At 32.6% G+C, this 14,435-nt stretch overlaps 1 pseudogene; it reads right to left on the minus strand.

Annotated features, from left to right (window-relative positions):
• Positions 1–503: 503 nt before the first annotated feature.
• On the minus strand, positions 504–4,705 carry LOC132060903 (UDP-URONIC ACID TRANSPORTER 1-like; annotated as a pseudogene).
• Between the last annotated feature and the right edge of the window lie 9,730 nt (positions 4,706–14,435).

A 14,435-nucleotide genomic window follows, 5' to 3' on the forward strand; every position in this document is an offset into this window, starting at 1 on the left:
GTGAATTTTTGTGCCCTTTAAAAGCTCCTGGGACTCTTTTATATCTTATTATATATCTAAAACATAGTAAGTATTTTACATATACATTGTTGCTATCAAGGGTCAAAAGATCAACAAAGTTAAATGATAGGGCCATTAGAGCTTGTTTGGTGGTAAGAATGCAGCATATGATATGTGTAAGGTGCGTCACGGTTCAAACTCTGTCACATACAAAATCCTGATATTTAAGTGAAAAAAGACAGAGAACATCCTTTATCCACCAAATTTTAAATCGTATACCACTGAGCTTCTGGTTTCTTGGTTATTAAAAAGAACAAAAGAAAAAGAGAAGTGTTAATAGGTCGTGTTACAATCTAAAAGTTAGTTAACATGTAAAGAAAGCATCTTCAAAGTTCGTTCAGTCTTTTAAGCATAATTTAGGCCTAACAATCTCACGATCAACACAATTTTTCGAGACAAACGGGCAAATAAACATAGCACAACTGCAAAAAGATAGGAGTATCCAAATAAGACACTAAATTACTTTAATGTAACTAACATCAGAGTAAGATACAAATGCATACATGCTCTCATCTGGACCTAAAGAATACTAACTGATGAATCGGAACAATTCCCTTGCTCAACTACTAGAACCAAGTAGGCTTTCTACGTATGGATCGTCTAAACAACAATTTTAGAGGCTGTCCCTTTTCTATTTCCTGTCTCTGTGCTACAACCTACAAGATAACACCGGAATCTGTTTTGTCTTAAAGTCTACAATATGTCTCTAAGCTTCAAGAAAACAAAAGTATGGGGCTTCGTCGGAGAAGAAACAAAGGCCGAATGTCAGCTCATTTGTATCTTCTTTTGGCTTCTCCGTAAGCAACAGCCCCCATCACGGTCATTGTATAGCCCGCAATTCCAATAAAAGTTACAGGGTTTCGGAAAAGAAGTATCGATATTACAACAGCCACAGCACCTTTTGCATTTCCTAGGACCTACAGAAGTTGAAAGAGAATGAAGATGTTCAGGATGAGTCAAAAGCAATGGATACCACAATATAATGTGATAATGACGTGAAATTGCATGAATATTTCTGAGAAAAAATTAACTTGTCGTACTAGAACTATCAGAAAATTAATTTGTTCTGACCTAATATTAAACTACTATTATATTGTATATGTATCATTGTACTAAATATATATCCATATATGAGCGTAAGTAATAAAGTTCACCAAATAATTGTAGCTGCTATTAACAAAACAAAAAAGTAGTACATCTTGGTGTCTTGTCATATATATTTGTCAAGTAAAGTGTGTCATATTCATTTGTCGGATATGTTGCTCGACTCTTCAAAATGCCGACTTGCTGGGTGCCGGATCCTCCAAAACTGGTGCATTTTTGGACGATCCGATAGGGGTGCAACAACGTTTTTAGAGAGTCCGAGCAACATGGTTTGTCATATACATTTATCATGTTACCATGTATTCTCTTTTACATTTTAAACAAGAGGGCTAAAATAAACTTCGGTGTGGTCTGTTTAGCATTGAATGAGATTGTATTACTTATGGGACAAACGAGGGGGAGCAGATGGAGAAGTAGAGAGTAAACCTGGAGTGTCAGTGCACTGGTATGCTTTGTCACCAGAAGTTCAATAAATTGGCTCCATACGCCATTGCAGAATTGACCAAAATAAGTAGGCCGAGGTATCTATGTTCTGTGGCAAGTGTCGCGGTGACATCCAGCACATTGGGCTCCATTACGAGTGTCGCGGGCAATAAAACTAGAACGGCAATTGGTGACATGTAAAGCAGCAAGTTCATGGAGTTCAACTTTTCCCTGGAAAGAAAAGGCGAGTTAGCAAGAGCTGGAAGTATCAGTGAAACAAATGAAGGTGATATAACTTCATCAACCAAATACACATGCCTAAATATTTTAACGCCTGAGACAACTGGTTATTTATGGAGCAGAAGATGAATCCAAATCTATAATCAGATATGAATACCAAAATCTGTATTCTCTTAATCCCATCCTTTTTTTTTTTTTTTTTTTCTGACAACCGAGAAATTCCCGAGGGCCAGTGGCGCACGGTTCGAAACTGGCGGATAATGGGCCCGCCCCTCTACCCTTCTCCACTTAAATTGCCAGGCTTTTGTTCAGCCTAACTTTATCAACAAATACACACTGCGTACCGCACACTTACCATAATTGTTACAAAAAATGACAAAACTTGACGAAGCTAAAGTACCATAAGACTAAAAAAGTGGAAAAAGTTAAATTGTTGGATAGTATTATCAACCAACCCAATCGGCAACATAACAGAATGTGTAGTACTGAAACAAGGAAATGACATATACGAGAAGGAAAATGAATGGGACCTGTCATCATACACTGTCTAATCCTTGTAATTCTATTTCTGAAAGAGCCACATTGGCACAGATGTTCAGAAAAGCAAAGTACTTACCCTTCAGAGGAAAGCAGGACGCCCTGAAGTACAGACTTAAACGCTCAGCAGCAGTTGCACTATGCACATAATGAATCCATAAAGGTGGAAGCTAGGCTCGCCCTGTCATCAATCGACACACTTGTCAGTACATTAGAAAAATCTGATAATTTGCTAATAAAGAGGCATGTTAAGTAGTTTCCAAATTTTATAATCATAAAAGCAGTTGAAATTTTTTCTACTTCCATGATAGTAAAGACTTGGAAGATCGAATCAACACTTTACCATTAGGGATAAAATTGGACCAGCATATAAAGCAGAGAAAGTACTTGTGTGCAGCCATTATAGTGAAGCAATATTTCATTTCGTCCCTTGTGGGCATATGTTTGGACGACTAGCTGTTCAAACTATATTTGCCGCTTCAGAAAGCTAACATTTCTTTAACCAGTGCTAGAACAGAATGGTTAACTTAACTTACTCTCTGTAGATTTCTAAATAAGTGGCACGTTTTAAGCTTTTTCTATTGGTAAATATTCTTGCCAATCGCCATAGTAAGCAGATTTACAACCAATTTGTGCAGTTTAATCTATCACGTGGAGAAGTATTTTGTTCTTCCAAGTATCTGAAGAATATAATTTGGATCTAGTAACAACTCTAATTACCGAGAATGCTGTGATTGTCGTGCTCTGTAAGAGTGGATGAGTTTTGCTGTGTAAACGCATGAAAGAGTGTAAAGAAACCTAGACATTACCTTGTGGACACAGGAAAGTGTTTGATTACATTCATGCTTACTCTATAGTAAACTTAAAACCTATTATCTATCACTTTTCACATCAAATAAAATCTTAATTTTTTCACCTCAAAGGCTTAGAATCTCTGAATTTCTCAATAGCATATTCATCACACACTGACTACCTGGATTGTCACCTTTCACATACCATGAACAAGAACAGAAGTTTCACTCTAATTAACTTCTCTTGATAACTTGTACAAACTTCTTCAACCAAAAAGTAGCATTTTGTTCAAAAAAAGGAATAATCTTTATCACAATTGAAGAAATTTTACTAACCAAAAAAAAAAAAAAAAAATCTTAATTCCAAAGAAAAATAATCAAATAACCATAATAAAAAGAATTTTTTGAAAATGAAGAATTCATACATTATCAAAAAATGCACCTAATATAACTGCTACAGATTCTCAGATCTAACAAATTTACATTACCACCTAGTGTTGTGATGGAATAAATAAGATCCGTCCACTTTCTGAATAAAAGTCCAGGTTCGAAAATCTTAGTATTTGGAAAAAATCATGTTAAGGATTCCCCCTTTTAAATGGGACTTATGCGGGTACCAATACGAATTACTCGGGCCCCAATGCTGGTACAAAAAAGACAATTTTAAAACTAGCAAAATTTAACCTTCAAAGATTTTTTCCAAATATTAAACAAACTATATATTTCTCAAGATCCCAAAAAGGCTCATAATTAGATGTCTCTTTCTCCCAAAAACTAAATAAAAACAGATCAAATCAAAGAAAGCACAAAACTAACACAAAGATTAACACTTGATCCAAGACAAAAGATTAAAAAGAAAAATACAAATTTGTAAACATACCCCACTTGCAATCACAACACCAACAACAGGAACAAGACAACCATATGTAAGCCAAGCTTCCCTCTTCATGGTAATGACATAAGCAAACAATGCAGTGAAAAAGGGTGTTGTAGCACCTACAACCTGATTAAATGAAACAGGTAAGTACCTTAAAGAAATATTACCACCAACAACAGAACCACAAAGACAATACTAAGTGTGGAAATTTAAAAAATTGGGATCTTGATTTGATCTTTGAAAAGGAACATCTTTAAGAAACAATGGAGACATAACTAAGAACAGCACAAGCTGTCATATGACACATAGTAAGGAAGATTGGGAAAGAGAAACCATAATTGGAAAGTAAAAGTTTGTTAAGGAGAAGGACACCAATGTTTGATGAGTACCAAAGATTAAGAGTGATGTAATGAAAAGAGCTTGTTTTTCTGATTGTGTTGTGGACATGGTGTGTAATGGCTTAATGGGGTTGATGGGTTGTTGTTGATTTTGGATTAAGGAAGAGGAAGTTTCCATTATGGAAGCTTTTTTGATGTGGGAACAATGTGTGTGATTCTTGATTTGGTGGCATAATTCAATGTGTTTCTAAAGGTTGGTGGCTTTGGTTTGATTTGTTTTATGTCTTTTGTGTGTTAAGGAACTTTTGTAGGGATGTGTGTAGTTGGAAGAAATTGATTTTCTTCTTTCTTCCCTTCCATGACGTGGGATGACCCTAGACATTTTCTGCTTAACAATTCATAAATTCTCGAGGGTCAGTAATGCATGGTTTAAACTTTAGTTCAGCCATTCGGAATAAATGTACTATTTGGTCCTTATATTACATTTTATGAGAATCTCTGTCAAATGTTTTGTTAGATTTGACATAAATTGTGATAATCAGAGAAACATTAGAAAAGTCTCACAAAATACTAAAAATTGTAACATAAAAAAAATTAAGAAGAGAGAAAGCTTTCGATCATGGAAGCTTTGATGTGAATTGTGTGAGTTGTGTGTATTTCTTGATTTGTGGCAAAATTCAATTTGCTTCTAAAATGAGTGGCTTTGCCTGATTTTTTTTTTTTTTTTTTTTTTTGTCTATTGTGTGTTTGGGAAATTGTGCATATATGATTGTCATTTTTCTTCTTTTCCTCTCTTCCTTTGACTCCCAGACCTTTTCTCTTAACAATCCATAAATTCTCGAGGGTTAATAACGCACGGTTAGGAATTTAGTCCATTTACTCGAGACATTATGCTATGTATGCATCTAATCAATAAAATGCTCTGCGGCCCTACGTTACATTTTATGTGGGCATCTCTATCAAATATTCTGTTCGATTTGACATGAATTGTAATAACCAGAGAAATGTTTTAAAAGACCTTTTAAATTCTAAATATTGCAACACAAAAATTAAGGAAGAGAGAAGGTTTCGATCATGGAAGCTTTGATGTGAATTTGGAGTGATGTATGTGTTTCTTGATTGGTGGCATAACTAAATTTATTTCTAAAATGAGTGGCTTGATTTGATTTGTTTTGTGTCTATTGTGTTTAGAACTTTGTAGGGATGTGTGTAAGTAGGAAGAAATTACATACTATTGTTATTTTTCTTCTTTCTTCTTCTTCCCATGATCCCCAGACATTTCTCTTTAACAATTCATAAGTGCTCGAGGGTTAGTAAATATACACGATTTAAAAATTTAGTTCATTTATTCGGACTCTAGACATTATCTTATGTATGTATCTAATGTGTAAATGTTCTCGTGTCCCGTTATGTCCCTTGTTACGTTTAAATGAGTGGCTCTCATCAAATATTTTCTTAAATTTGATATGAATTGGTTACGTAGTGGTTTCATTTAAATATTTTGTTAGATTTGATGAATGAAATCAGAATAACCAAATAAATGTTAAAAAATGTCTCATCAAATTTTAGAAATTGCATCATAAGAAATTAGGAAGTGAGAAGGTTTTGATCATGGAAGCTTTGATGTGAAATTGTGGAGCAATAGCGTATGTTTCTTTTTTGATTTGTGGCCTGATTCAATTTGTTTCTAAAGGGGGGTGGCTTTGGTATTGACTTGTCTTGTGTCTTTTGTGTTTTAGGAACTTTTGTAGGGGTGTGTAGTCGGAAGAAATTGACATATTATTGTCATTTTTTTCTTCTTTTTTCTTCCTCCTTGACCCTTTTTTAGATGTTTTCTTTTTGGAGGGTTGGTAACGCGCGGTTTGAAAACTATCCTTTATTTTGACGCTTAGACCTTTTTTTCTTAGTAATAAGATGAGGATCAATAATGTACGGTTCGAGCTGCATCTCTTTAAGCATACCCCCGAATGTTTTCTTATTAAAATCAACAAATTCTCGAGGGTCATAATGTACGTTCAAAAAATTTGTCACTTTTTTTTCCGACCTTAACATTATATTTATAATGTATGTATCAAATTAACAAATGTACTCTATAGTTTCTCAATTTCATTTTACGTGAACTTGTTTGACTAGACACAATTTTTTTTAAAAAAAGAACGAAAGTTTTTGGAGACTTGTAGTTTTAATTTTTAAACAAGCTATAAATGTATGTGGCTATAAAATCATGATATTAAGAGTAAAAGAGTATTTTATACTCTAAATCTGAATTATTTTAATAATGAAAATTTCTTTAGAATCAACATGATTTGAAACTCAATGGATACTATGGTCGTCTTTTATCTCTATTGTAGACATTTATTACATATATATATCAAATTGATAAATAAGTGTGCTTCTATTCTCTCACCTCCATTTTTATTTTTTTATTTTTTATTTTTTATTTTTTTTAAAAGACTTTAAAGCGTGTAATCTTAAATTGGAAATGACAATCTTGGAGGTAAAAACTTATGAGATTAAAGTGTAAACTGAAAAGTTTTACTTTTCTTTTCAATAACAAGTGGAACTAAAGGACTTTTAAAATGATATATTTGAGATATCTAAAAAACTGATTTTAACTTCTTTTTGGTTTAAAAGATGTAAATAAATTAATAAAGTAATAAAACGCACTTTGCGTCCTTTAGCAATAAAAATTGTATCTTGATTTACATTCAAATACAACTACTTTAAAACACAATTCCCATTAAATTAATCATTTGAGATTTTCTAAATATGCATTTCTTGCTATATTTAATCTTCACAGCTTGTTAAATGTTTAGCGAAGATAAACTAATACTTACTTTTGATAAATTTAATAACTAAAATTGCTTTCAAAAGTATATCTAAAAAATCATTTTAAACCTACTTTCAAAACTATCACTCTATGTTTAGATGACTTAACTGTGACACCACAACTGAGCAAAAAAAAAACGTGACACCACAAATTGCAAATAGCATGTGCATGTGAAACCTTACTCTTTCCTTTGTAAGAAAAGTGTTTAAAAAGAATATTGGTCATTGTCAGGAAGTAATAAAAAATGTTCTTTTTAAGGAAAGTATATCTGCAATTAAACACTAAAACTACTATAAAAATGACATCTAAAGTTAAAAGCTACGCCTCAAAAGTTTTGATTTGTGACTTTTAAAGATTACTTTTTAAGTCTAAAATTAGTGAGTATAGCTGGAAATTGGAATTAGCAATGGGTTAAACTACATAATACATTGAAGGAAAATGCAAAAGCCACCCCCTGACTTGTTTCGAAAATATTATATTTATATGTCTTAACCTCACAGACTACTTCTTACCCTCTATTTTTCCAAGGTATTTTACCGCTCAATATTTAAACAACACCTTAGTTTATTGATAAAAAGGAGAAAAGGAATAATTCCACGTATAATCATTGAACTTTACCTATTGTAATAGTAAAAACAAAACTAATTTTTTGTCATATTAAAGTAACCAACACTTTAATATTAATAACAAGGCTAGAAAACCATTTTTGTCATACCGAATACTGTAATTTATTAACTATAACTGTAAGGTTTTTTGACTTTATTCATTAATAATAAAGTGAGTATACTTCAGCTACTTTAATGAGATGCAAGATAATTTTGTGAATTCACTGTTAGTGTAGGAAAGGTTTAGGCGGAATAGTTTGGTAGGCCTCTGTACTCGTCCAGAATTGTCATGCCGGTGTTCGTACTTACAAATTTGTCAACCAAACCCTTATACCCTAACAAATTGAGCATTTAAACCCTTTTTCGAATCGCTCATGGTGCGTATGTTGTTTAAACGCTTCCCGTCAAAAAAAGGCAAAAGTCATAGATGCCCCCTAAACTTTGCCACATTTTATCTCGAGATACCTAAACCGTAGGGTTGTACCTATTGAAAGTACCTAGACCGGTCCAAATTCGATCCTATTGGGCACCTTTTTCACAATAATCGAAAATTTAGGAGAGTGTATTACGCTCTCCATGACGTGACAACTTTATCAAATGAAAACATGACACGTGGCGGTGGGGGGGGGGGGTCCATCATAATAATTAAAAAATAAATTATACAATCACCCCAATATTCATCCCATCGCCCTCCGCCCCCCCCCCACCCCCCGCCCCCCCCCCCCCCCCGAACCGCAACCGCCCTCGCCCACTCTCAACCGCAACCGACATTAGCTCCCCCACCACCGGCCGCCGCACCACCACCCCCAACCGCCGTCCCCCATCCCATAATTTACTATTTTTCTTCTCTTATTTAGGTTTATCAATGTCTTTATAAGACCCACCAACCTTTAATGAAAGGTGAGATAAAAAAAAAAGAGTCATAGTAATGGTTAATCTCCATTTTTCTAGGTGAACAAGATGGTAATGTTACAAGATGGTAATGTTACTTTTCGGATCTAAAAAGGACAAAAAAATGGTGATAAGAAATAACATCCAATTCACAAATTAATTTTATATAAATAATTAAAAGAAATGAATTGTTATAATGAAGAGGAAGAAGAGAAAAAAAAAAGGAAGAAGAAGATGAAGGGAACTGAACGCAATGAAGAAGAAGAGAAAAAAAAAAAAAAAAAAGGAAGAAGAAGAATTGAACAGAACGTAACAGTGGAGAAAGGGGAGGGGTTGTGACAGACGGGAAAAAGGGGAGGGGTGGGGTGGGGTCAGACGGGCGGGGGTGGGGGTTGGGCAGGTGGGTTAATTTTTTATTAATTTATCTATTAAATTTTATTTAAAAGAGGTAAAATTTTAACCAAAAAAAAAAAAAATTAAGGATGAAAGGACTGTCCAGGCGCCCAAGAAAAAGTGGAATCAATTCTTTGCGCCACGTAGGCGCCACATAGGCAAAAGGTATCCAATAGGATCAATTTAGACTGGTTTAGGTACTCAATAGGTACAACCCTCAGTTTAGATAGCCCAGGAAAAAATGTGGCAAAATTTAGGGGGCTATCTATGACTTTTGCCCGTCAAAAAATAACAATGTGTAGATACCATGTCTAGGGCTGTTCACAGTTTTGGTTAAAACCAAAACCAAACCGAAAATTTAACCAAACCGAATAAAAAAATCGACATTTGGTTTGGTTTGGTTTGGTTTTAAATTTGAAAAACCGATAATATTTGGTTTGGTTATGGTTATAGCAAAAAATAACTGAATAAATAACCGAACCAAACTTATAATAATTATATACATAAAATTTATAATTATTTATATGTATAATATTAACTTTTCATAAATAATTAAAGATATTTTATACCTTTTAATTATTAATTTAATTTTGGTCTACTTATTTTTAAGGCCCATGTCTTAAAAGAATATGTCCAAGTCCAACAATCCAAGCCCAACTCTAATAAGTCGTAAGCATATGGGTAAAAAGTAAAAAAAACCCTACTATCTCTTTTCATTTTACATTGCCATTAGCATGTCTTTCCCTCAATATCCCAGCAAAGTTCGCCATGCAGTGGTAGTGAGAAAAAAGAGTTTCATAAGAAATTTGAAGAATGTAGAGAGAATATTTGAATTGTCACCGCTAGTCATAAATTGAAAACCGAACCAAAACAGAACCAAACCGACAATAACAAACGGTGGTTATTATTTTACTTGGTTTGATTATGATTTTAGATATTTAAAAACCGACTCAAATTGGTTTGGTTATGATTTTAACCAATACTTAGACCCAAACCGAACCATGAACACCCCTAACCATGTCACATGGCAAATTAAAAATAAGTAAAATCAAATAATAAAAAATAAAAAAATAAAAAAACTTCAACCATTAATCCCCTCCCATTGATTTCTCTCTCTCCCTCACGTTCTTCCGCCTTCCATCTGTTTCTCTCTCTTCATGTTCTTCCTCCTCTTCCCTTCTAATTCTTCCTCTTTATATATCATAGAAATAAAATTGAGGCAGAAAATTAAATATTTTGTCCGGATCAAAAAGTGGGAGAAGAAGTTTGATGGTCCATTTCATGGTGAAGGCCTTAGGTGGTGGAGAAGAAATTTGGTGGTCCATTTTTGTTCGGATAGAAAAGTGGGATAATCATCGTTTTCTTTCTTTTTTTAAGCTCGATTTAGATAAAAGTCTTGTCTTGTTTGATTTTTAAAAATTTGAAGCTAAATTTTTCTAAAAAAAACTCAAATCTTTTGATAGTATTAATGGGTAAAAGATGCATAATTTCTACTTCAAAATCCTTTATGGGTTAATTTTGAGGTGTGGTGATTTTTGAGGATCTTTTGATTGACCCATTTTTGATTTGTTGGTATTTTTGATATTTTGATGGGTTTCCATTCTACAAAGAGGTCATATAATTGAATTAATAAAGAAGATTTGGATTATTGGCCAGAGGATTCTACATTCATGAAAGATTCAGATTTGAGAGAAGAAACAAACAAAGAAGATAAAGGAGGGGAGAAAGAATTGGATAGAAAAAATTGGAGAGAGAGAAAAAGAAAAAAAAAGCAAGAAAAAAGGTCATTTTCGTTCAACTATGGAGGATGAACATTGGGGAAGAAGATGACACCAAAAAAATGGTTGTGGGTGCCTTTTTAACAGGTCTCACGCTCCTTGAACGAGTGTATCGCACGCACTTCCTTAAAAAACGCCACATAGGACGAGCGGGGTTTAAATGCTCAATTTTGAAGGGTGGAGGGATTTAGTTGACAAATTCGTAAGTACGAACACTGGCATGACAATTGTGGGCAAGTACAGGGATCTACCAGACTATTCCGCTTAAGTTTTAACGAGTTTACTACTGTAATAGATGAAATTGAACTACTTTAATATGATAAAAATAATTTTGTTACTTGATTGTTATAGCGAATCAATATATGAAAATTGAGTTTTTTTTTAAACGGGAAAATAACACTCTGTCTATTTGGAGAAAATATTTACCCGAAATGGCTTATATTTCTAACCGTTTTATACATTATTATACACTTTTATACAAAATTGATATATTATCTACAGTAAATGTATAATATTATATATTGTGTGTATAAATACTATTACAAAGAAAGGTTAGTTATACAAATATAGATTAATAATATGATTACGTAAATATAATAAAATATTTTATGCTGAATTATATATTATTAAAATTATACTTTTTTATATCTCAAGTTGGGCTTTTCAAAGTAATTAACAATGATCACTATAAAGAGCAAGATCAATAGGTTAGCATAGGTGGGCCCAAAATCCGTTTTTAAGGGAAATCAGATAGTGTGCCCCTTCCAATTTAAATATGGGAAAATAATACTATCTAGCCATTAGGAATTTGTTCGGCTCATATTTGGGTTTAATATCGCGATCTGGCCTTTCGGCCCAAACTATTTTCAGGTGCTAGCTCAACAGTCAATTCACTACCTAAAAAATCAGATTTTTTTTTAGCAACTTTACTGGCCACAACAAATCACCGCTAAAGATTCACTATATAAAGATCAGACCTTTTAGTGGAAATTCATATTAATCCTTTAAAAAATATCCCAAAATATGTATAATATGTGTATTCTTATACGTTGATTGAGCCTTTAAGAAATATTCCAAAAAATGTATAATATGTGTGTAATTAGTAAGTATATGTTGATTATACATTTATTAAATATAAATTATACAACAATGATGCATTTTCTAAACATGTACTGTAGGGATACATATTCAATACCCTAATGATACAGTTTCTATGCATTTGATAGATTTTTTCATATAGCAACGATACAATTTCTATACATATACTAAAATTAGTTGAAAAATAAGTAGAAATGAAATTATGTAAAAAAAGCTAAAAAATATCTTTTGAATTTCTTGGGTCATTTAGTTGTCGATAGTTTGGGCTGAAAGGCCATTTATGTTCTTTTCCCTTTAAATAAATCTTACACATCACAAATAGGCATCAGCTCCATTACAAGATCCCTCCATTTCCTCAAGTACACTCTTATAATTTTGACACATGTCCTCTTATATTAATCTAATGGACTAGATTTGTTTAAACAACTAAAGAGATTAACTATGGTAAACTATATAATCTCACTCCTGAAGTTGCCATAAGAAAGATCCCTTCTTTCTTTCAAATCTTTCAAGAAATATCGTCGCCCCATCAATTTTATATTCCTTACTGTTGCATCTCTCATTGTTCACATAGTGGAAGAACACCCATCTTACTCTTTATCATCATATTTCTCAGTTCCTTATATGTTCCTGACGTTCACTCAGTTTTACATAAAATTGATAGGATATTTTGATTTAAATATCTTGAACACTCCAACAAAAAAGATTAAAATAGAATTAATGAGGTTGCCAACTATAAAGATGAGTTTAGAGCTCAACAAGTGACTACCTTTGAGAGATCAGACACAGAAGCACGATAATAAGATGCCCAAAAGAATTCAAAATATGGCCAAATCTCTCCATTAAAGGGATGAAGGACGAGTTCTTTAATTAAGAAAGACCCATATAATAATTCGAGAATAAAATTTCTGCGGAAAAATAAATAACTAACGATTGGAAAAATTGCCACATCGTAAATAAGAAACAAGCAATCAATTGTTGACTCCGAAAAAGTTAGAGGGAGTTTCTCTGATGGAGGTAAGGGGTCGTTTGGTAGTTGGGTAAGAGATAAGTTATTCATGTATTAATTTCTGTATTAACTTATATTATGTTTGGTAGCTAGTAAAGAAATACCTTATTCATGTATTAATTTCTGTACACTTATACCGTGTTCGGTGGCTAGTTATTAGGAAGTAAGTTATTCACGTATAAAATAAGTACGACGTTTGGTTTGCAATTTGCATAACTAATACATGTATAAGTTATGAGGGAATTTATGTATTATTTTATGTGGGGTAGAAGATGGAATAGCTAATACATGAATAAAAAGTTGAAATGCCAATATTACCCTCATCATTCCCCACTTAAATACTTTCCCTTTCTAAACCATATTTTTATATAATTTTTTGATTTTTTTTAAATAAGTAATATTTTACATTTAATTGTAAACAAATATTTTAGTTCTAGAAGTAAATATTTTAATATAATAAACCAACATCGAAAGAAATAATTTATGTATAAATAAACCTTCATAACTAAACACTGCATAACTAATACCTCCATTATTGAATCCTACATAACTAATAGAGGCAATCCTAATACCTGTATAACTAATAGCTGTATAATCCTAACCAGTTACCAAACAACCCTTAAGAGTTTGGCTCAAAGAGAAGAAAAAGAATAACTTACCATGGTTAAGCTCTTTACTTAATTAAACAAATCTAGTCCATTAGATTAATAACATGACATGTGTCAAAATTATTAGAGTGTACTCAAGGATATGGAGAGATCTTATAATGGAGGGGAGCCAAATCCGTACAAAAACCCTTCAATTTCAATTTATTTACAATCATATCCTTCGTCTATGCAAAATCACCATTTTTAACAGTTTCACTAATAATTAATCCTTGTATTATTAATGTATGCATAACTTTAACCAGATATCAAATGACTCGTAACTTTACAGTTCAGTGACTTTGTTGTTAATGTGAGTATATCTCAGTTATTTTAACGAGATAAAACGTAATTTTGTGAATGTACAGTCCGAGAAGGCAAGGTTCAGTGCATTTTATTACTATTATTACAATAACTATAGTTCAAATATGTGAAAATTGAGTTTATAAAGTATAATATGAAAATTTCATTTTCTTTTAATGTCTCAAATTTGTGCTTTTCAAAGTAATTAAAAATGATCATCATCATCATCACTATAAAGAGCAAGATCAATAGGTCAGCATAGGTGGGCCCAAAATCCGTTTTAAGGAAATCCAGATAGTGGGCCCTATAACTTTAAATAAATCTTCCACGTCACAAATATGCAACAATAATCAATAAAATAACCCTTCAATTTCAATTTATTTACAGTAATACCCTTCATCTCTGCAAAAATCACCATTTTTAGCAGTTATTTCTACCAATAATAATAACACTACACTTTCCATTTTATCCTATAAAAAAAAAATTCTTAGGCTCTATAAAACCCTTTACACAT

This window comes from Lycium ferocissimum, chromosome 6, assembly GCF_029784015.1.
Source record: "Lycium ferocissimum isolate CSIRO_LF1 chromosome 6, AGI_CSIRO_Lferr_CH_V1, whole genome shotgun sequence".
Lineage (NCBI taxonomy): Eukaryota > Viridiplantae > Streptophyta > Magnoliopsida > Solanales > Solanaceae > Lycium > Lycium ferocissimum.